Source organism: Crocuta crocuta, unplaced genomic scaffold, assembly GCF_008692635.1.
Source record: "Crocuta crocuta isolate KB4526 unplaced genomic scaffold, BGI_CrCroc_1.0 scaffold166, whole genome shotgun sequence".
Taxonomy (NCBI): Eukaryota; Metazoa; Chordata; class Mammalia; order Carnivora; family Hyaenidae; genus Crocuta; species Crocuta crocuta.
This window is the reverse complement of record NW_027531018.1, coordinates 3,279,190-3,302,819: the sequence shown is the minus strand read 5'-3', so window position 1 is coordinate 3,302,819 and position 23,630 is coordinate 3,279,190. Positions and strand designations below refer to the sequence as shown.

At 38.8% G+C, this 23,630-nt stretch overlaps 1 long non-coding RNA gene across 2 annotated transcripts in view; it reads right to left on the bottom strand.

Moving 5' to 3' along the window:
* Positions 1-816: 816 nt before the first annotated feature.
* Positions 817-23,630, bottom strand: part of LOC144237261 (uncharacterized) — a 110,701-nt gene continuing 87,887 nt past the window's right edge. Inside the window, exon 9 of one of the 2 annotated variants that reach the window (XR_013336805.1) lies at positions 817-1,400. This is a non-coding gene — a long non-coding RNA (uncharacterized LOC144237261). Of the gene's footprint in view, positions 1,401-7,439; positions 7,716-23,630 lie in introns of those variants that run through there. The other variant, XR_013336806.1, reaches the window with a different exon arrangement.

The window sequence follows — 23,630 nt, the reverse complement described above, 5'->3', positions numbered from 1 at the left end:
GAGTCAGAAGCAAAACCTAGGTCATCCCAGACTTGTTACTTCTTACACCTTCTTTCCCCTGGCCCCTAAGCCCAATAAATTTGGTTTTCTAAACCTTTGTGTTTTTATTTTATTGTGTTTTATTTTATTTTTTCATGTTTATTTTTGAGAGAGAAACAAGAGACACTGTGAGCAGAGGAGGGGCAGAGAGAGAGAGAGAGAGAGACAGACAGACAGACAGAATCCAAAGCAGGCTCCAGGCTCTGAACTGTCAGCACAGAGCCCGACATGGGTTGGAACTCACCGACCACAAGATCATGACCTTAGCGGAAGTTGGACGCCACCCAGGCGCCCCTAAACTTCATGTTTTAAAATTATTGTCCTCCTTTATGATTATTTTGTTGTCGTTCTTACATTTTTAAGGTTATTAAATTTGGGGGCACATAAATAATGATAATTTTAACATTTGTTTTCTCTGCCTTCAGGTCGTTTACATATACTCTGGGCTCATGGACACAGAGGCCGTCCCTGGCTAACTCTAAGGGAGTGGGGAAAATAAAGGCTTTGTACACACACCCCCTGAAGTAGAGGGAAACTACAGACTCCTTTTCATGGAGGCTCCAGACTCAGGGGTACCTAAGGTGTTAGGAATCAATTACCTCCTGGGAGGAAGACTTCCCCAGCTTCCTTCCTGGCTGGCTAGCACCTTATTATGAGGGCCTCAATCTGGCCTATTGTCTTTATAAAGATTAAAGATTAAGTTCCAGCCAGACTGGATTTAGGGATTTTGTTTGTTTGTTTTTATTGTGCTAACCATAAAATAACAATGAGCAAAAACAAAGAATGTGCATTTAATATTCCAAAGAATCAGGACCAAAGTAAATCCAGGCTTCATAGAAATTAACAAGTTGAGGCAGCTGGGACATAGAGCAAGGAGGCAAAAATCCTGAGTTCAAGGTGTCACGGTGCCATTCACAGCTAAATGAACTCAGATGAGTCACTTGGCAGTGCTGAGCCTCAATTTCATCTTTCAAAAATGGGAATAATATTTCAAAAGGATGTTTGGAGGATTAAACACAATCAAGGGCACTGAATGTACTATATCATTGTATGAAGATTCATAACACGAGCATCTATAATATCATGGGTGTTGTTCTTCAGAGAAACAAAGACAGAGGTGCTTTTCCCTTCTGTTTTGATAGCGCTGTCCTCCCAGAATGTAGTGTAGACAAAGGACATGCTTTTACTCACAGACGTCTCGTAATGACTCGGCCCAGAGCCACAATGGGGAGCAGAAAGCAGGAACGTTTAGTGTTTGGGCATCAAGTGCAACCACAGAGGCACAGTCAGTAGGCAGTGGGCATAGAGGGAATCACACTTGGGAGATTCTTGGAAGCTTCGGCAGGGCTCTCCTCCTCCAGCTGCTCACCACCAACAAAGTCGTTTATAATTCGTAAAAACAAAGGTAAAGACTAGTCTTTTATCTTAAGATGCCTCCCAGAACATACAAACCCCCCAAATGTTCTTGTTTGAAATGATAAAATGACATACCAAGGAACAACTAAAAATTTAGAGATGCTCCCACGACAGGTAAGGCATATTGCATTTTAAAATACAAATAATAATTGACAAGTCATGTTACTTCTTAACATCTTCATCTTATTTCCTTTCTCTTCTAACTTATCATTTTGAGTCAATGGTAACTGCACATTTGGTAACCCAGGTTTGTTAACAAAAGCAAATATAACAATAGCCTTTGGCTACATATTTGAAAGGCAAATACACCACCACTATATTCATATACACCATAGAGGGAGAAATGAGGCATTGCTATGCCCCTAGGCAGGATAGCATTGGCAATCACAGGTTATGCTAAGTACTAGTATCAGCGATCAATGCCATGCTATTCATTATATTTCAAAAACCTTTTGTAAATGCATAGACATGCTAAGGATATAATGACAGGTGACTGAATGCAGAACTTTCTTAATATCAGGCTTAGCTTCAGCTACTCCTGTCTGATGGTGTGTGAGATCTCAGAGACTCCTGGGGCCTAGAAGGCCTCATCTGTAAAATGTCGTGAGCTGGATTAGAATGACATGCTTTCTAAGCCCTCCAGGTGTGAATGGTTCTGAGGCCTATGAAAATCAAATTACTCAGGCCCTTCAGAGAGTCTTAACAGTCATTCTTGGTGAATTTTCACAGTAAGCAATTACCAGAAAAAGAAGATAAATCATTGTCTGGTACTTAGAAAATCTTAATAAGATTCACTATTTAGCTGTTGAAACAATGCAATGCCTCATTGAATTTTAAAAAAAAAAAGTGAGAAAGAAATCACTCCTACTTGAGTGAAGCAACAATTATACAAGAAGAATAGGAGAAATGGGGCAAAAGTTTGGTAGCAGTTAGTACTGGCAATCTGTGGCTCCTTTGTTTACATAGGTTCAATAGTACAGATACTTTAAATGGTAGAAACACATTGTTTCAATATTTTGTAGCAATATATATTATTGATATGTTTTTGAAAAGAATCACATCTCTTTAATGTGATTAAATAGCTCAAGCAACCCTAAAAAAAAGGGAAATTTGATTTTAAATGGTTTCAAATTTCTTAACTGGGAAGAAGTCCAAGTGGACGGCTCTCTCTTTCAGCACCGGACTGACTGTGTTCTCTGTAGGTACAAACCTTTATGTTTGAATTAAGTTCCCTTATTTTTATCCTGGTTGCCCTCCACCAGGACTTCCCATTAAGTTGGAATACTTGCATTTTATTTACACCCATACTTTACATGGACAGCACGTGAGTGGGGTCGGGGGTGGGGGCGCTCCTGGCTGGCTCAGTCATTAGAGCATGCGACTCTTGATCTTGGGCTCCTAAGTTCAGGCCCCATATTAGGTGGAGAGAAAACTTAAAACAACAAACATGTGAGTGGAACTGAAGTTGAATCACACAGAATTAATTTTAAAATTTCAATAACTTTTTAAAAAGTTTATTTATTTTGGGAGAGAGAGAAAGCATGAGAGTGGGAGGGGCAGAGAGAGAGAGAGGGAGAGACCCAAGTAGGCTTTATGCAGGGCTCGACCCTTCTGAACTACAAGATCATGACATGAACTGAAATCAAGAATTGGATGATCTAGGGAGCCACCCAGGCACCCCTATAACTTTTTCTTTAAAGACAAGTTAAAAATCTGTGTAACTGGTGTTCCTAAGTGGCTCAGTCAATTGAGAGTCTAGCTTTTGGTTTTGGCTCAGGTCACAGTATAATGTTTTACATTGATGGATTCATTGGTGGTACTCATGGCAACTTGATATTTAGTAGTATGGCCAAGTTCTCAATTATCTGTAATATCATTGAAACTTGAGCTGATCCTGTTTTGTTGGCCATGGAAAATGCTAGAATGTTCCATGATGGAAAAAGGATGGGTAGTGTCACCAGTCAATGCTATCTGCGTATAGTTACTGGAAATTTCGGCCATTTCAAATTGATAAGTTTCTAGGACTGCCAATGTATGGCATGAGTATAAAACTAATTTTTATTAGTCTCATGGTTCATGAGACTGAGCCCTGCTTCAGGCTCTGCGCTGAGGTGCACAGCATGCTTGAGATCCTCTCTCTTTCTCTCTCTGCCCCTCCCATGTGCTCTCTCTCTCTCTCTCACTCTCCAAATAAATAAACTTAAAAAAAATCTAATTGTTTTCATCCACATAGAAGTTTAAAATCAGAAATCACTGTAATTTTAATGTTCAAGGAGTTTAATTTTCAAAAGAATAAACGGAGACTTTGCTCTTTGGTCATAACTCTTTCATGTTCTAACACTTATATATATTATTCTTGCTCTTTTCCTTTCATTCTTTGATCTCTCCTATTTAATTCTGGAAGGTGTTGAGTCTTGAAGGGAGGGTTCTAGTATTTTTCTGTGGTATCTGCACTGGCCCTAATCTTTGTGGATCAGATGGCATCAGAAAATCAGAGTCCTCAAGGCGTTCTGGAAGCTGGGAATGTAGGCTTGAGGTCGGCACAAGGGTGGCCTGTGAGCTCTTGGATCTTGTCTCTTCCCCTAGTGACCTACCTCCCACAGAAGAGGAAGTAACTAAACCAGTCATGCTGTAAACCTCGGGGTGCCAGGCCAGACTCAGCCAGCCCTCCCAATAGGGGAGCCAGTGGAGGGTAACATTGGTGCAGGACCAAAGGTTTAACCAGACTTAGACACCCTCGACATCATGTCCAATATCATATATTCAGTCCTATATTCAGTCCAATATCACCCAAAATATTGTCACAACCTATATTACATTGGTTCAACTCTTCATGGCCTGTCCCTTCATCTACAGAAAGGGTGACAGTATCCATTACCTTCCCTGCTAATGACCCTCATTGTCTCTTCACCTCCTGAACTTTCTGGAATTCAATTCAGCAATAACTAGAGGTAGTCATCCTGTACACCTCACTGTCAAGTCAAATATAAGATGACAGTCTAAACTCTTTTTTGTTTCCTTAAGTTATGGATCACCCAGCCTTTGTGTTTACTTTTAATGAAAGGGACGAAATATTTCTTATACAGCACCCACCCCCCAATCCAAATTTTGTTTCATTTGGTTTTAGTTTTTCACAGTCAACCACAGTCTGGAAGCAGGTGATCCTCCTGACATATCCTCAGATGGTTAATAGTAGCCTAACACTACGTCACGATGTCTACATCTTCCACCTCACTTCATCTCATCATGTAGGCATGTGGGCATTTTATCATCTCACACCATCACAAGACGAAGGATGAGTACAGTACAATAAGGTATTCTGAGAGAGATCACATTCCTATAACTTTTATTATAGTATATTGTTATAATTGTTCTACCACTAGTAATTATTGTTAACCTCTTACTGTGCCTAATTTATAAATGAAACATTATCATAGATATATATGTAAAGGGAAAAAAACATAGTATATATAGGGCTTGGTAGTATCTGTGTTTTCACAGATCTGTGAACCTGGGGACTTAGAACTATCCCCTGAAGATAAGGGAGACTACTGAATATCCTTTATAGCTGTCCCATTTGGTTTTCAAATAACAATTTCTGCTTTTTTAAAAAAAATGAGGCTTAATTATAATTTAACCAAATATTTTGCTGTATAGATTAAGTGGAAGAAATCGTGAAGATTTTTCTCTACGTATTTAATTCTTCAATGTAGAAGAATATCAATTTCTTCTTTTTTCAGAATGCCGAATTCAAGAATAAATAAGAAAGAATAATTATCGTTATTATAAAAAAAACTTTATTGCCAAGATTATTGCCCAAAAATGTGACTTAAAACAACTCAGTTTAGCAATATTATCTAGAAATCCATCCTCCTTGATTAAAAACTTAAGCATTCATAAATGTTCTGAGTTCACAGTGGGCACTCAGCAAAACTCCCACTTAAACTTTATCTAATAATTATATTTATGAAGTTACACGTATTTGAATTAATTAAGAATCTTAAATCCATTTGCTAATATTTCAAAATTAGTTCTGTGTTTAAGATTGTATTACTTTGGGCAATGAGTCATCTTTCTGAATGAACTTCAAAGTCCCCATTTACAGCTTCAGCGCCTCCTATCATGAGCTTCCAACTGAATAGGTTTGAGGTGGAGGCAGGAATCTTCATTCTAACAAACACTCCAGGTGATTTTCAGACAAGTGGCCCTCACATCTTGAGAACCACCTTTACTGAAGCTGGTTTCCTTCTTTACAATTCTGTCAAACCTCTCACTCTCTCTCTCTCAAAAACGAAAAACTGTAAAGAAAGAGGTGCCTGGGCAGCTCAGTCAGCTAGCTGAGTGTCTGACTCTTGATTTTGGCTCAGGTCATGATCCCAGGGTCGTGAGACCAAGCCCCAAGTTGGGCTCCACACTGTGCATGGAGCCTGCTTGAAATTCTCTCTCTCTCTCTCTCTCTCTCTCTCTCTGTCTCTGTCTCATTCCCTCTGCCACTCTCCCCCACATGTACACTTTTTCTAATTAAAAGCAAAACAAAACAAAGCAAAAAAGAAATAAAAAACAGTTCTGCCAAATCTCAGGTTTTTGACAAAAGGTAATGGGGCTGAGTAAGGCTGATATAATGGAGTCCTCACAGTAAGGCAACTCATACATATATATGTATATATATATATGAGAACCTATGAGAAAGTCCCACTAAGCAAGATATTGTAACAATACTTTTACTAAAAATTACAGAGACACCACTAGTTGTCAATTATTAAGAAGATCTAAATACAGCAATGTTTCAAAGTAATGGGCAAATTTTAAGGCTAAGTGATACATTGGACTGAGCTTAAGTTACTGACTTTAGCTCCTTTTTTGGGTGACCCAGGCATATTTCAACACAGTTCCACGGTATGTGGATGGCTTCAGCTTGTTCTCGACAATGATAATAAAATAATACCTCTCTTTACCTCAAATAATGGCTCTCCTTAATCTATGGAATACCAAATACTCTAGCTTCAAGATTAAGTCATATGTGAATTGTTTTCTTAAATCTTGAGATAAAGTATTCTAAGCAACACTCATAATGACGATAGCTGTTTTTCACAAAGTTATCCAAAAAGACTTCACTCCTATTTTCTTCCTCATTCTGCACCGAAAGCCCTGTGGTATTAGTGTAAATGTTATGTTTTACAGAATGTGTTGATACAGACTAATGTCAACAACACATGGAAGAAGGACACAAAAGCGAACACATGCAGTGTTTAGATGCTCACCCGTGGATCACATCTCAATGAGATGTGCTTCTGCCACCAAGAGAATTTCTCAAATTGAAGCTTACTGCATATGTTCCTAGCAATTCATATCTATAGAATTAAGAAAAGATGAGTTATAATACATTTTACCAAATATAAGGACTGCTACTAAAGGAAGTAGCTACCCCCCAAGGAAACCTAATGTCAGTCTTCTAATAGTCATAAAAAATTAAGAAAGGAGATTTAGATGTAAAGATGTATATAATAGATATTTTACCCAGGAATGCAGTTACTAAAACACCAAGGCTGAATTCACCCTTACCCAAGATAACGTTTACTTGGAAAAGAAAGGCAGTGGTAAAAATGGGAAGAGGAAGGCGTTTTTTCCTCTAACTTTTGATATAATTACAAATAGTTGCAAAGTTTATATAAAGAATTCCCATGTATTCTTCATCCGGATTTTCCAAATGTGACTTTATGCTTTCTCTCTCTACACACACACACACACACACACACACGCACACACACACACACAAAGTATACATACACATACATACACTTTTTTCTGAACTATTTGTAGATATGATGCCCCTTTACCCTGAAATTCTTCAATGTGCTTCCTAAAAGTAAGGAGTCTTAAATATCACAGTATCACGATCAACATCAGAAAATTAATGCTGCTACAATCATCTAAACTACAGATTTATTTAGGATTTGCCAATTATCCCAGTAATGTCTGCTATAGTAAAAGAAAATTCCAATTCAGGCACTGCAGTCCGCTGTTATGTTTGGCTCATCTCCATTCTGGAACGATTTCTCAATCTCTTTCATGGCATTGACATTTTTGAGGAATGCAGGCCTGCTCCTTTGTAGCATATCCAGCAGTTTGTGTTGGATATTCCTCTTGATGAGGTTCAGGGTGTGGATTTTGGGCAGGAATGCCACAAGAGTGATGTTGTTTTCCTTTTCATATCAGTAGGCACAGGATGTCAATTTGGTTGATTCTGGTTGAATGGGTTACTAGTGAGAAAAAGAAAAGCAGTCCCTGACTTCTGGCATCTGAGAACGCCACCAGCGGGGCCTTGGTGTTGCTAGGAGACTCACTGGCACTCAGAGCTGGGCTTCGCGGCTCTTGTGTTCAACAGAAACTGTTTCCCAGAAGATCAGTATTAGTCAAGGCCACTCTGGGACCTTGTGACAAGACCCCTCCATTATCATGTCTGAACACAGACAAAACAATGAACACTGTCATCATTGCACCAATGGCCAAACCTCCCTCCAGCCTCGGTAATATGTATCCTGTGGCTGCTTTGCCAATTATGGCTCTAGCTTCAGTCTAGTCATCCTTTAAAATAAGATTTCCTGAAAAATCCAATGATAGATTACCCACACTTCCTGACAGCTTCCAATCCAGAACCGTTTTCTTTAACCTTCTCCAGAGTTACCTAACACCCCCCAAATCCTGTAAGTCCTTCTTAACTCCCTTTCATTGAACCAACCTATGGTTTCCCATGGTGTGCATTCTTCCTTACTGCAACAATTGATGATCCCAGCTTGTTCAACTACAGGTGTGTTCCTGGTGGTCTTAGCCTGATGCGTAGATGCTTAGAACTGACGCTAGTAATGCTAACTTGGCTCAGTTGAGACTACTTACATGTCCTGGTAATGTCTAACTTTCTACCATAGTTTTAGTATCAGCTTCAGTTTCTACCATCAGTTTTATCACTGATGATTCTTGCCTGAATCAGTTATTACTAAGATGCTTGCCTATGATGTTGTGACCTCTAATAAGAAATATATTTGGTCTTCCTCCCATTTCTGACACAAAACTCCTAAACCCTTGGGAATTTCTTAATCTATGAGAGCAATATCGGTATCTTTTGTTATGTTAACGAGGTGACTTTTGCCATGACCCTAGATCACCTAAGGACAGGGGTTGTCACCGAGAAACAAACCACATAATTAGAGGGTTGGAATTTTCAGTCCCATCCCACTGACCTCTGCTGAGGAAGGAGAGTTTAAGATTAAATCAGTTACCAAAGGCCAATGATTTGATCAACCATGCTTATGCCCTGAAGCCTCCATAAGGACAAGGTTCGTAGAGCTTCTAAGTTGGTGAGGGTAGAGATGCAGGGAGACTGCCATGCCTGGAAGGAGCGGAGAAGCTCCATGCCCTTTCCCATATCCCTGTCCTATGCCTCTCTTCTACCTGGCTGTTCATGAGTTGTAGCCTTTCATAATAAATAAGCGAATAAATAGGTGAATAAATGAGGTTTCCTGAGTTCTGTGAGCCGCTTAGCAAATCCATCAAACCCAAGGAAGGAATAATGGGAACTTCTGATTTATAACCAGTCAGTCGGAAGTATAGGTAACAGCCTGTGCTTTGGACTGGCATCTGAAGTGGGGATGGAGGGGACAAGTGCTGTAGAACTGAGCCCATGACCTGCAAGATCTGTTGCTATCTCGAGGTAGATGGTGTCAGAATTGAATGGAATTGTAGGCCATCCCTATGGAGTTGGTGGCCAGAGAACTGCTGGTGTTATGGGAAAACTGCATCTCTGTCCTGTCCCCTTGAAATTGGGCCCAGGAATCCAAAATACTGCCAAATGGTAATTTTTTCAATTTTCATCATTTTTTCTACAGTAAGAAGTTAGATTTCTATCATAAGGAAAAGTTTTCCATTCTCTCCTAATTATTGACATTATTTTGGACTTCATTGTATTCCTATTTTATTCATTCAATTACAATCCTTTAATATTTATTTTGACGATAAAATTATTACAAGTTTGTCTTGTGGAAGCTCCTTCAGACTGGCCCAAGTTTTTTGTTTTTGTTTTTTTTTTATTCGTCTCCATCATTCTTTGAGCATTTCTCTCCTCTTTGCCGCCACAAGATGTTCTAAGCCCATCTTCTTTCCTATCCCAATCCTCAATCAACCATTTATCCACAAAGCCCCTGTTCCTTCTAGTGTAAAATGGCATTTAGAAATAAAAATCTGGATACTTGGTATATTCATTACTACTGCTTCTAGGCCCACTCAGCTGACAGAAATAAAGAGTGGGACGTACACACATACGCATATACATGCCCACATACATTATAATCTATATTTATTCCCATGTCTATCTTTATATACTAAAGATACTAAGTTTCTCCTGATACCCCCTATCTAGCCCCATGGGGGTCTTTGAAGAATTGGAAGGCATTTTACACACACACACACACACACACACACACACACACACACACACCCCTACACATCATGGATGAAAGGTAAAAAGCATGTCCTCTATAACAGAAGAGCATTGTAGAGCATTTTACAGGATAGGTATAGTATGGTCCTTATGCACAAGCATGTCCAGTGCTGTATAGGAGCAATCCCTCTTCCTGACACTCTGATGAGAGTCTAGCCATCGTTTCTTCCAGCATCCTTAAAGTTACTTGTCTGTCTTCCCAAGTGTCAGCAATGATAATGATGTCCTTCATATCAGCAATGGGCTTCCACTAGTCCACAGCTGATTTCCCCCACTGTTTCACTGACAATTAGTTGAAGAAGCCTTCTGCCGTGGTGAAATCTAGATTTTAAAGGACAGAAGCTTCCTTCCAGTTTCTCTGCTACAGCATTAGCACTGGCACTAGCATACTGCTATTGCCTTAAAATTCAAAACTGCTTGCCATGGTGCAAAATTGTTGGAAGAAAGCAGGAAATCGACACATAGCATATATTGTGTTAAACATAAGGATGTCGGGGCACCTGGGTGGCTTAGTCGGTTAAGCGTCCGACTTTCGCTTAGGTCATGATCTCGCGGTTCGTAGGTTCGAGCCCCGCGTCGGGCTCTGTGCTGACTGCCAGCTCAGAGCCTGGAGCCTGTTTCAGAGTCTGTGACTCCCTCTCTCTCTGACCCTCCCCTGCTCATGCTCTCTCTCTCTCTCTCTCTCCTAGAAATAAATAAAACATTAAAAAAATTTCCTTTAAAAAAAAAAAACACATAAGGATGTCATCAGGACATACTTTCCTCCCCAGATTTTTTGCCTTCAAGCAATCTTAGCCTTTGAGCATGGACCAAACCATATACCACAAAGTATACGCTGAAGTCAGAACATCTCAACAGACCGTGAGTGTTTACAGGGAAGATTTACTAATGACCACAAGACAGATACAAAAATTGTATCTTCTGTCCATTGCTCATTGGGGTTAGAGCATGGAAAAAATATAGATATGTATACAAACACATATATAGCATGTACCAATGGATTGTTTTATATATGTTATATATAAAATATTGTATAAACATTATATATATAGTATAAACATTATATATATTATACATATGTATATACATATATACATATATATAATGTTTATGTATACATGCATGGAAGCCATTCAGAGAAGATCAACACTGTAACACTGTCCAGCACAGTGTGAAGCAGGGTATTGTGACCAAGATATGTATCTGTGATAGGAGAAGCAGAAATGGGGAAATTAAATGAAGAGGGAAAGGTAGCTGAACTGCTTGGATGTAGCGTAGATACTGTCATCTAGCAACAAAATATTTTCCTTATGATATTTTAAGCATTTGGCTTTTCCACTGTGTAATTTCAGCTACCAATTTTACATGATATTAAATATATTCATTATTACTCAAAAGCCACGTTTAAGAGCAATTTCTAAATGTGTGATTTTAAGCAAAGATTAATTTTATATAAGGAAAACTTGCCCTAAGTTACTATTTTCCTTGTAAGTTAATGACTGATAATATAAATTTGACCCATTTTTCCTTATACATATAACCAGGTAGAATGTGGGCTTAATGAAGAAATTGAACATTATATAAGAACAGTTATTAATCATACTTTTATAATTACTGTGATTACACTCAAAAAGAAAAGTCTGCTTACAAATTTCAGGAGGATTCAGAATTCTCCCCAGACTTTTTAAATAATCTATTACCTGATTTATTGGACAAACATTTCTGCCCTGCAGGATGTATACCAGTCTTCCATAATAATCCTGGACCGACAAGAAGATAATATGAGGTCTTTTAAGAGCTCAAAGAAGGATGAAATGTTGGTCAAGATTGATTCATATTTTTTAAAGTTGAATCACTTTAAATGTATGAGTATTAGATCAAGGTGAAACCTCAAACCCAAATGTACCACACACACCATTATACCTTAGAAGCAACAATGTCCAACTCTGCCAAAAGAAATAATGCAAGAGAGGGATTTCTTGTTGCAGAGAGGGAGACTATGAAAAGGATCAACAATGTATTTACAAAAATAGATAGCCAAACTTCAGATCATGAAGAGTCAAGATGCTAACCTTAATGTTTAAAAAACTATAAAAATGTTCTACCAGAGACTTGAAAAATATAAGTTCCATCATCCTATTCAAACTAGCATCAAAGTAAGCTCATGATATTCACACTATTGAAATTTGGATCACTTTATTTATGTTTTTTTAATGTTTATTTAATTTATTTTGAGAGACAGGGAGAGAGCAGAGAAAAGGCAGAAGAGAATCCCAGGCAGGCTCCACACTGTCAATGCAGAGCCTGATGTGGGGCTCCATCTCATGAACCATGAGATCACGATCTGAGCCACAGTCAAGAGTTGGACACTTAACTAACCAGCCACACAGGCACTCCTAAAATTTAAAAATATCACTTTAAAAATATCAATGCTAGATCAAAATGAAGCTTCAAACCCACACTTAACAAACATCCCATTACACCTTGGAAGCAATAATGTCCAACTCTGCCAAAAGAAATAATGCAAGGGAGAGTGTCACTTGTTGTTGCAGAGATGAAGACTGTGATGACCACTGCTTTAAGAGGTAAGGTAATATAGTGCAGCCATTGAAAGCACAGACTTGGGAGCTAGACTGCCTGGCTGAATCACGGCTGGACTACTGTGAGCTTAGGTAAATTATTTCTTTATTGTGTGCTGTACCTCAAGCCCAGTATCATTAGGTTGTCAGGAGGAATAAGTAAATTAATAAATGCTAAAAGACCCTGAGTAGGTCAGTTAGACTTTTACGAAATAATTAATACCCACTGAATGAGCTGATGTAGTGAGATCCTTCTACATGCAGGACATTGTGCTTGGGCTTAGATGGTACCTACTAGAAGGATCTTTAATATGGCTGATGTGAAATTACCTAGTAAGCTTTACCACTGATTCAATGACCATTCTATTTGCCACCTAGCTTATGTCCTGTGTCCACCTGCACTTATTTAATCAACAGTAAGTTGCAAACACATACTTATGCTATATTAAGTGCTGGTAATATGAAAAGGTGTGAGACCTCATCTCTTCCTTGGAGGGCTGTCAATGGTAGTTGAAGATAGGACATGTACAGCCAATGATTACAAAAAGGTGGCATATATCAAGTGATGGCATAGACAGAAAATATATTTGTATGGGTATGGATATGCAAGGGAATAATTATTATCAGGGTCATCCTTTGTTCAGTTAAGTGTAATTGAGTCAACCATTTTCCCTTGAATTACTGTTTCAATTTTGCTTTGCTACCCAAAGCTTGATGTTTATTTGGTCCACTCCAATTCTAAAAGTTCTATTTCACTGTGATTTTTGTTTATTGTGTTGTCATATTATTGTTTTGTTTTATACTCAAGAGTTTCAGGGACGTCTGAGTGGCTCAGCTGGTTAAGCATCCGACTTCCGCTCAGGTCATGATCTCGTGGTTTGAGGGTTCGAGCCCGGCATCGGTCTCTGTGCTGACAGCTTGGAGCCTGGAGCCTGCTTCTAATTCTGTATCTCCCTCTATGTCTTTCCCTCTCCTGTCTGTGCTCTGTCTCTCTCTCAGAAATAAATGAACATTAAAAAAAAGTTTATGTTCCTTAAGAGTTTCAAAGCAACTTGAGTGCTTAAAACCATAGATTAAATTTTTTGTATCCCTAGTTCACTTTGCACAGTACATGTTGGTGCCATCTATACACAGGTGCCCTACACACGCCTACATACATGTGTATTAACAAATAAAATACATGGAAACCAGAAGTTAATCCACATACTAAAGTCTAAATTAGAAACGGCTCTTTTCAAGTGAAACACTGTATAGATGATTAAGTTTGTTTTGCCTGTCTGCAACTGGAGGATGATGCAGACAGCTGGTAGGAGAAATGGAAGAGAGCAATTAACAGTGATGACAGATTTACAGCATACATTTTGCAAAAAGCTGAAAAGATTTGTGTTCCTTAGCCATAAGAAAATAACGTCATGACTGAAAGTCATTCCACAGGGATTGTCTGAAAATCATTTCCAAAGGAAGAAGAATACAGGTAACTGGCCTTGAAGTGAGCCTGAATCATCTAAGTTCATGATCAGAAAAATGCAAAGAACTGCGCGGTAGTGCTACTCAACCAGTGACCTGTGGACAGGCAGCACTGGCATAGTCAGCCAGAACTGCTGATGTCCAATTTCCACTGCAGAAAGGGGTGTGCTTAGCAATCTGTTTTAATAAGCCCTCTGGGTGACTGGTGTAAGCTCACATTTCTTAAACACCGCTCTAAAAATCTTTGCTGGGAAGAACTTCTGTGAAATACTCCTCAGAGACGATGGGCTTTTATTTCTCACAAGACTGCTAATCTGAATGACAATGTAACTGACTGAGTGATTATCTCCAGATCTGAACAGGCACTGATCACTGAAATTGCCTACAAGCCCATTAGACTTCTGCCCCCAACAGGGATGGGAACAGTGGGTGGTGCAGGCTTGTGAGTTCTGAGCACTCCCTCTGCATACCTTGAGAGCTCAGGGCTCAGCAAAGACTGCCAGCTAAGGATTTTTAGGATAGGTGAAAAGTGCTGGAAAAAGGGGATAGAAGGAGATGGGGGAAAAATGGCAGAAGATAATGCAGTGACACAAATACGGGAAGAGGGCAGGAAAAGAAAAAGAGTGAAAAGGAAGTATGTACATGAGAATATGAGAAGAGAAGAGATACTATCTAATGCCAGAGTTGAGTTCAGTAAGAATCAAGAGAATAAAAGGAAAAGTCTGGACAAGGGAGGGTTAGAGAAAATCAGTGTGAAAAGAGCAGCAGTGCTTGGCAAACAGTGAGCACTATAAAAAGGCCACTTAGTACTAGGACTGCAGGGTAGAAAAACAGAGTGGAAGAGCAAGAGGTAGGAAAGCATATTAGCCTGCCTGCCTGAGTGGCTCCGTCCTTAAGCATTCGACTTTGGCTCAGGTCATGATCTCGGTTTGTGGGCCGGAGCCTCGCATCAGGTTCTGTGCTGACAGCTCAGAGCCTGGAGCCTGCTAAGAGTTCTGTGTCTCGCTCTTTCTTTCCCTCCCTCACTCATGTTTTGTTTCTCTTAAAAGTAAACTTTAAAAAAAAAATCTTGAAAAAAAAAAAAACCACATTAGCTAACCATGTTCCAGGGGTAATATAGAAGCAGCTCTTTCTAAAATAAGGTGATGAACCAAATGACCTCTATAGTCCTTTACAATTAATGGTTATTACGTGGCTGCTATGTTATATGGCCTGTGTGCACACAATTAACTAGAAAATACTTATGGTATTTATTTATTTTTTGGCAAATTGAACAGGTACTTTTATTGGCATATCTAGGCCATTTGTTGCAAAAAGTCATCTTTACATTACATGAAGAATGATTTTTAAAAAATTTACAGAGTAGTATTGCTACTGAGAAATTCTTTTAAGTTTTTGTTTTAAAATGTAACATACTTTAAATTTGACAAAAGCTCATAAAAATAGAAAAATCCTCTGTTTTGGCTGACCTAGCATATCTAAACACAATGGGGTGCCTTCTTAATTACTTCCTTTAATATGCTGAGCTTAGTTTCAGAATTCATTAGGGATCAGACTTCTAGAATTTCCTGTTTGTTTTGGCTAAATTATTATTGGTGGAGTATAGAGAAAAATAGAACACATCAATTGATTATAGATCGTCCTTGGAAAGTATGAAATGAAAATACAAGAAAGAAAATGCATCTGCCCAGAATCTAGCTATAGAAACTACAGATGACCAGAGTATATCTCAGAATATACTAGTGAAACTCAACCCTCTCATTGGCCAGTTTTAGTAACAACTGGCAGCATATGGGTTTGTTCAAAGCAACTAGAAACATATTTACTCTCCTTTTTAGTGTGGCTACCAGATGGCCGAAAGGAAAGGATATGATTTTTATCCAATTCTATATACCCAGAAAATAAAAATCTTAAATTTAATGTATTACAGCTTTCATGATTTCCTTGTGATTGAGCACACCTAGGACATGATGTTACACAAAGAAAACCCCAACCCTTTAGGAAACAATTTAGGCATGAAGTCATTCAAAGATATTCAAAGACATGCTTTGTGTGGTGTTCCCTGGTACCGATAGGAAACACGAGTTTATGAGGCAGAATAACGAAACATGCTCTTTGTTCTCAGAAAAGTTGCAACACCCTGTGTGTGTGTGTGTGTGTGTGTGTGTGTGTGTATGTGTGTGTGTGTGACTATATTACTGACCAGGAGGTAAGCCATGTGGTGGCCATATGCTTCTCTGGTTAACAGAATCAGATATTGCTTTCCTAGGTCTACACATTTCCTAGGATTTGGTTCTTCAAGTACAGATTCCATTATCCAAATATTGGCAATGTCATACTATTTTAAAATATTGTATTCTGGAGTCATGTTTAGTACATGTGCTGCTGAAGCTGGCACAACTGGAGTAACTTTAAATTCAATGACCCATGCTATTGGTGCTAGTTAGTCCAATTGATTAGAGAAATTTTTTAATGAGAACTAAATTGGAATTACACAAGGTAATTAGTATTTTAGTCCCTAGTGCAAATGGCTTTGATCTCAGGACATCCTACAAATAACAAAGGGGGTAGGGTACCAGGGTAAGTAAGGATGATTTCTATCAGCATCTTTAGAGATCAATGAATATATTACATCTCCTTAAATATCTCCTTAAATATTTAAAGTGTGGGTGGATTTAGGTGGTCCAGGCTTCAAAATAACCATCTCCTGGGGAAAGCCATATGTGACCATAAATCTATAACTGTGCCTGACTTACACACACACAAGATGCAACTTGATTTAATGCCGAATATTTAAGAAACTATTACATTTTTAAGAAATGTACTTTATTACTTTATTCAAATACTGAATATTCACTGAAATGCACTGAAAAGCAATAGAATAGATAAGGCTTGCTTCTGACTAAATATCTCTGTTATGATGCAAATTAATTTCTTTGGGAGCAAAAGTTTTGGTTTTTTTTAATACAAAACAGAAAACATTCAGAAATATGAAAAATGTAACTTATTCTGAAATACTTATATTTAATTACATAACTATTCAAAAGTGACATTCACAATGTATGTGAAAAAACAGCTGACTAAATCTTTCCACTTACATGAAACTAACTTAAAAAGTAAACCTGTAGGGGCACCTGGGTGGCTCAGTCAGTTAAACATCTGACTCTTGATTTCAGCTCAGGTCATGATCTCACAGTTTGTGAGATCTACCCCTACACTGGGTAATACCCCCTCTCTCTGCCCCTCTCCCACTTGCCTCTGTAACTCTCTCTCAAAATAAATAACCATTTAAAAATAAAAAAGGAAACCTTTAGAAACTAAGACATCTTAACATAATCCTTATAATTCTCATAAATTACATAAAAATTTCTAACTTTTCCTCCAGTAGCTTTTACTTTCCATTCTCAAAATTTCATCCTAATACCAATTAAAAAATGGACCCCAAATGATATAACTTAATAATTTAAAGTATTTTAAATGCCACGCCCCCAAATTCTCAAAACAAGAAGCTTTTAATGATTGCTTTCACTAAAGATATTTTCTTATTGAAAGGATATTCTGGAAAAAAAAAAGATGTTGTTTACCACTAAATACTAACTTACAAATTTATACTAAAAATCTTTTAAAAAGTGATCTAAGGGTCACAAATATTTATTGAGCATTTACTGTGCGCTTGGTGCCCAGAACAACAACAAAAAATGTAAGGACAGGATAGAGACAGAACAAAACATACTCCCTATCCTTCAAGGAGTTGATGGTGCCAGAAAGTGGATACAACAAAATTAATACAAGATAGAGAGACACACAGGCCAAAGCAAAGCAGAAGGGGATGAAAAAAGTAAAGGAGATTCTTTCTGCTTGGGAGAATTAAGGATAGTTCATAGGGGAAGAATTATTTGAGCTAAGATTTATAAGGGTAGATATGAGTATTTTGGTTCTGAAAAGATGGATGGGAAGAAGAGTGGGTTGATAGAAAGAAATCGTGAGATCCAAAACATGGAGTTGGGAAAGCATAGGCTACACTTTGGGGATGGTAAAGTCCAAGCTTTACCACTTGGTTCTCAGACTTATCTGTTCCTATTTCCTACTTGCAAATTCTCTCTGTTCCCTGAACTTGGAATGCCCTTCCTCTCCTTTGCTATACTATAGTCTATTAAGTGTGCAGTAGTGTTATGTCTAAAGAAACCAATACCTTAATTTAAAAATACTTTAGTGCTAAAAAATGCTAACCATCATCTGAGCTTTCAATGAGTCATAATCATTTTGCTGGTGGTCTTGCCTTGATGTTGATGGCTACTGACTGATAAAGGTGGTGGCCCTTGAAGGTCAAGGGTGGCTGTAGCCATTTCTTAAATTAAGATAACAATGAAGTTTGCCACACGCTTGGCTCTTCCTTTCACAGACAATTTCTCTGTAGCTTGGGATGATGTTTGATAGCATTTTACCCACAGGAGAACTTTCAAAATTAGAGTCAGTCCTCTCAAATCATGCTGCTGCTTTATTAACTAAGTTTATGTAATAGCCTAAATCCTTTGCTGTCATTTCAACAGTCTTCAAGGCATCTTCACCAGGAGTAGATTCCATGTCAAAAAAAACAAAATAATTTTATTTGCTCATCTATAAGAAGCAATTCATCTGTGAAAGTTTTACTATGAGATCACAGTTCAGTCACATCCTCTGGCTCCACTTCTAATTCCAATTCGCTCCCTATTCCCACCACATCTGCAGTTACTTCCTCCAATGCAGTCTTGAACTTCTCAAAGTCATCCATGAGAATTGGAATCAACTTCTTCCAAACTCCTGTTAATATTGATATTTTGACTTCTTCCCATGAATCACAAATGTACTTAATGGCATCTAGAATGGTGACTCTTTTCCAGAAGGTTTTAGTTTATTTGGCTTAGATTCATCAGAGGAATCACTACCCATGACAGCTATAGCCTTATGAAATGTATTTCTTCAATAATAAGACTTGAAAGTCTAATACTCCTTGATCCATGGGCTGCAGAGTGGATGCTGTGTTAGCAGGCATGAAAACAACATTAATCTCATTGTCCATCTTCATCAGAGCTCTTGGGTGATCAGATGCATTGTTAATGAGCAGTCATATTTTGAAAGGATTTTGTTTCTGAATGGTAGCTCTTAACAGTGGGCTTAAAATATTCAGTAAACCATGTTTTAAACAGCTGTGTTGTCATCCAGGCTTTGTTGTTTCATTGTAGAGCAGATTTAGTGTAATTTATAGGGAACTTCAACTTAAACTCACCAGCTGCATTAGCCCCTAACAAGAGATTCAGCCTATCCTTTGAAGCTTTGAAGCCAGGCACCAACTTCTCCTTTCTAGTTATGAAAGTCCTAGACAGCATATTCTTCCAGTATAAGGCTCTTTAATCTACTTTGAAAATCTGTTGTTTTAGTGTAGCCACCTTCATGAATTCTCTTAGCTGGATCTTCAGGATAAGTTGCTGCAGCTTCTACATCAGCACTTGCTTCACCTTGCACTTGATATTATGAAGATAGCTTCTTTCCTTAAGCCTCACGAACCGGTCTCTGCTAACTTCCAACATTTCTTCTGTAGCTTTCTCATCTCACTCAGCCTTCATAGAACTGGAGAGAGTCAGGGCCTTCCTCTGGATTAGGCTTTGGCTTAAGGGAATGTTGTGGCTGGTTTGATCTTCTATCCAGACCACTCACACTTTCTCCATATCAGCATTAGGACTGTTTCACTTTCTTATCATCCGTGTGTTCACTGGAGTAGCACTTTTAATTTCCTTCAAGAACTCCTCCTCTGCATTCACAACTTGGCTAACTATTTGGCACAGGAGGCTTAACTTTCAGTCTGTCTTGGCTTTCTACATGCCTTCCTCACTGAGCTTAATAATTTCTAATTTTTGACTTAAAGTGAGAGATGTACAACTCTTCATTTCACTTGAACACTTAGAGGCTATTGTAGGATTATTAATTGGCCCAATTTCAACATTGCTGTGTCCCAGGGAAGAGAGAGGCCCAAGGAGAAGAAGAAAGGGTAATGGCTGGTTGATAGAGCAGTCAGAACACACACAACATTTATTGATTAAGCTTGTTGTCTTATATGAGCACAGTTTGTGGTGCCCAAAACAATTACAATAGTAATATCAGAGGTTACTGATCACAGATCTCCCTAACAAGCATAATAATAGTGAAAAAGTTTGAAATATGGAAATAATTACCAAAATATGACACAGAAACACAAATTGAGCAAATCCTGTTGGAAAAATGGCACCAATAGACTTGCTCCATGCTGGGTTGTCACAAATTTTCAATTTGTAAAGAAACACAATATCTGCAACATGCAATAAGGTACAACACAGTAAAACAGGGTATTCCTATAAAAGGATATTTAAAATCTTTGAGGGACACTTACGAGACATGGTGATTCATTGGATTTAGTGACTGTGGAAGGATCAGAGAATATTGAGGTTTGCCACTTGGGTGAATAGGAAAATGCTGGTATCATTGACATTGATAGGAAAGAAAATAGAAGGTGCTAGTTTTGGAAGAAGGGAAGATAGATTCACTCAAGATATTTGCAAGGTACCTACTATGTGCTGAGTATTGGGCCAGGCACTGGACCACAGATTTGAAAGACACATCTCTTTTCTAAGGAACCTCAAGTCTTCACTCACTCATCAATTTCTTTACTATCCAATAAACAGGTTTTTTTTTTTTTTTTGAGGGAGGGGGTGGAGAGCGGATCAGAGGAGGCAACGGAGAGAATCTTAAGCAGTCTCCATGCTCAGCACAGAGCCCGACACTGGGCTCGATCTCATGAGCAACCATGAGATCATGACCATGAGATCAAGACATGAGCCAAAATCAAGAGTCAGATGTTTAACTGGCTGAGTCACCCAGGTACCTCTCAATTCATGTTTTTAAAGCACTATGCTAGGGCAAAAATTAAGTAAGAAGCCATCCTTGTCTTCAAGGAGTTCCCAGGTTGGTAGTGAAGACAGTCACCTATAAAAGTGATCACCAAGCTTCAAGTGCTAAGAAAGAAATACACCAGAATGTGTTAGATTTTGTTATTATTTTAAATTTAGAGGGTGGCAGGGGACCTGCCAGGTGGAATTATCTGTCAGGTAACTTTTGTCTGGAATGAGGAGTAGGGTTATGGCTAGGTGTGCTTGTAGATTTGAGGATCATTCACATAGTTGAGAAGAAGACTATGGACAGTGAGTGGAGGGGTGGCCAAAACTTACCTACATTCAGTGTATGGGAAAGTGAAGAGGAAAGGGAGCTCCCCAAATGGGACAAAGTCTTGGACATAAACAAATAGGGAAAATAGGAGAATACTAAAAGGGAGTGCAGGAAAATGATGAACCTCATATGGTGTGGCTGGCCCTAGTCTTCTTGGTAACAATCATGAGGCAAACTGAAGTGTGAGGAAGAATGATCTTTAATACGTGATTTATCAAGGATCCAATTTTGCAAAGAAATCCAAGGAATCTGAAGAGCCAGTGATCTGGCAACTGGCCACTGAGGTAACCTTCATGAGAGCTGAACTGGGGGAGTGGAAATCATATTTTGAGGGTTTTAGGAACCAGTAGATGGTGAAGGAATAGAACCAGTGAGTGTAAAAGGGTTTATAGACCCTGGGCCCTTCATGGAAGAAATGAAGTGGAATGTTAATGTGAAGGAGTAATTACCAGGTTTAAGAGGTTTTTTGTTTTTGTATTTGTTTTGCTTTTATTTGACATTTGGGATAGAAAAACTCAAGTAGTTTTCTAAGGGGAAGAAAGGGCCTGCAAGGCATTAAAGATGCAAGGGACAAGAGTTGGGGATGGGGTGGGGTGGAGTGGGATGGGAAGGGACCAAAACCTTGGGTGAAGCCGTTGTTATCCTTGGAAAGGAGATGAAAGACTCGTTTTTCTGAGAGGCCAGGAAAGAGAACAGGGTGCGCACAGAGAGAAAATAGTAAGGGAAAGACAAGGAATTTGAGAAAGTCTTTGTTGAATGAAGAGTGAGGAAACAAGAATATGAAGTGAGGGAGGTAGCTGAGTGGCTTTGAGAAAAACAGAGAAGTGATTTGGGACAATTACTAGTGGCGATGCAACTAGGAATCAACTAGAGATCACCACAAGTATTGTCAATCATGAGTGTACTTGGGAATTCTGTGCAGGGCAATTCTTGGTTGTGTAGGACTGTCATGTACATGGTAGGAGGTTCAGCATCCCCGTCACTGGCTCCTATCCCTTCAATGTCAGAATTGCCCCCCTGTCGTTGTGATCACCAAAAAACAGACTTATGAGTTTCTAACTGCCCTGAGTGGAGAATCACTTAGCTGACATTTGACAGCCTGACACTACAGCTGAATCAAATCACACGAGTATATAGCCTTCCCCAGTACCATTTAGGAACCTGAGCTCAGGGTTCAATACTTTTGAAAGGTTTGACAAGGAGACAGTAAAAGAAATGTTCCTAGATTATTTTACCCCTTTGATTGAGAATATTTATATCATCCCCAACCTAACCTCTGTAGAGTTAGTTCCAGTAACAGCAATTGCTAATCACACATAGCATTTTAAAGCCAAATACAGTTGTACAGGAGACTAATTATTGTGATTCAGAGACGTTTTTATAAGCGATGTCTGTCTAAACCCTGATCCGAAGCCTGGTTTTATAAGCCTGGCCCTTGGCCCAGAATGTAGGGGTGGGAGGAACCAGAATAAAAGTCCTATGAAGGAGGCTAAAAGGAAATCAGAGGACTTGGCTTCTAAGAGAACTCCTGCCAAGGTCTCTTAGAAGAGCACTGTTATCCCACACAAACATGGCTCAGGTCTTGGGAGTTTGAAAATACAGCTGCTGATTTGCCCCAATAGTCAGAAATACTGACATAGTAGCAAAGCTATCTATGGAAGACTTGTACCTGTCCAGGCAGAGAAAAGGCAAGTGAAATTACCAAAATATTTTACAGAACTGATACTTAGTCCTGTCTCAGAGCTAGGCCTCAGCTTGTCTGGCTGTTCCTTAAAAAATTCTCCGTACCCTGATCATGACCTCAGGCTTCCCTGGGGAAGGCTAGGCCAATGGGTTTCAACGTGTTAATAGCTTTGCCCTACTGTAACCCCAGTCTCCTGGGTCATGGCCCTCAATTAAGCCTTGCCTGAGTGATTCTTCAGGTGGCAATCCCAGCCCAATTCAAACACTCCCACTCAAAACACTGATGGTGAGCTGTCTGCTTTTCTCCCTGCCTGTCTTCCCCAAACTCTTGCATAAACCTTCCAACTGCAAAGCCCTGCCTTCTAAACTTGTTTATCAAAGTGTGGTGGCCCTGATAACTTTAAAAGCTAATGATCTGACATATCCCAACATGTAAAATAGGCTAAACATTTGATAAAGCCCACGTAGAGTGTGAAGGAATAACAAGTGGCTTTATTTGGGGGTGAAGGACTGCCAAAAGTAATGTATAGCCTCACTGTTGCTTTTAGTCAGGCAGAAAACACCAATGAACCAAAATAAAGAATGTGCTTAAGAAGGAAAATTTTCCAAAATCAAAGACTACAGAAAACATTATTTATACAGTAGTGGGAGCATCTATTATACAACCTTTAACTTTAATTGTTCTGATTGTTGACTTGGGATGGTAAATAAATTAT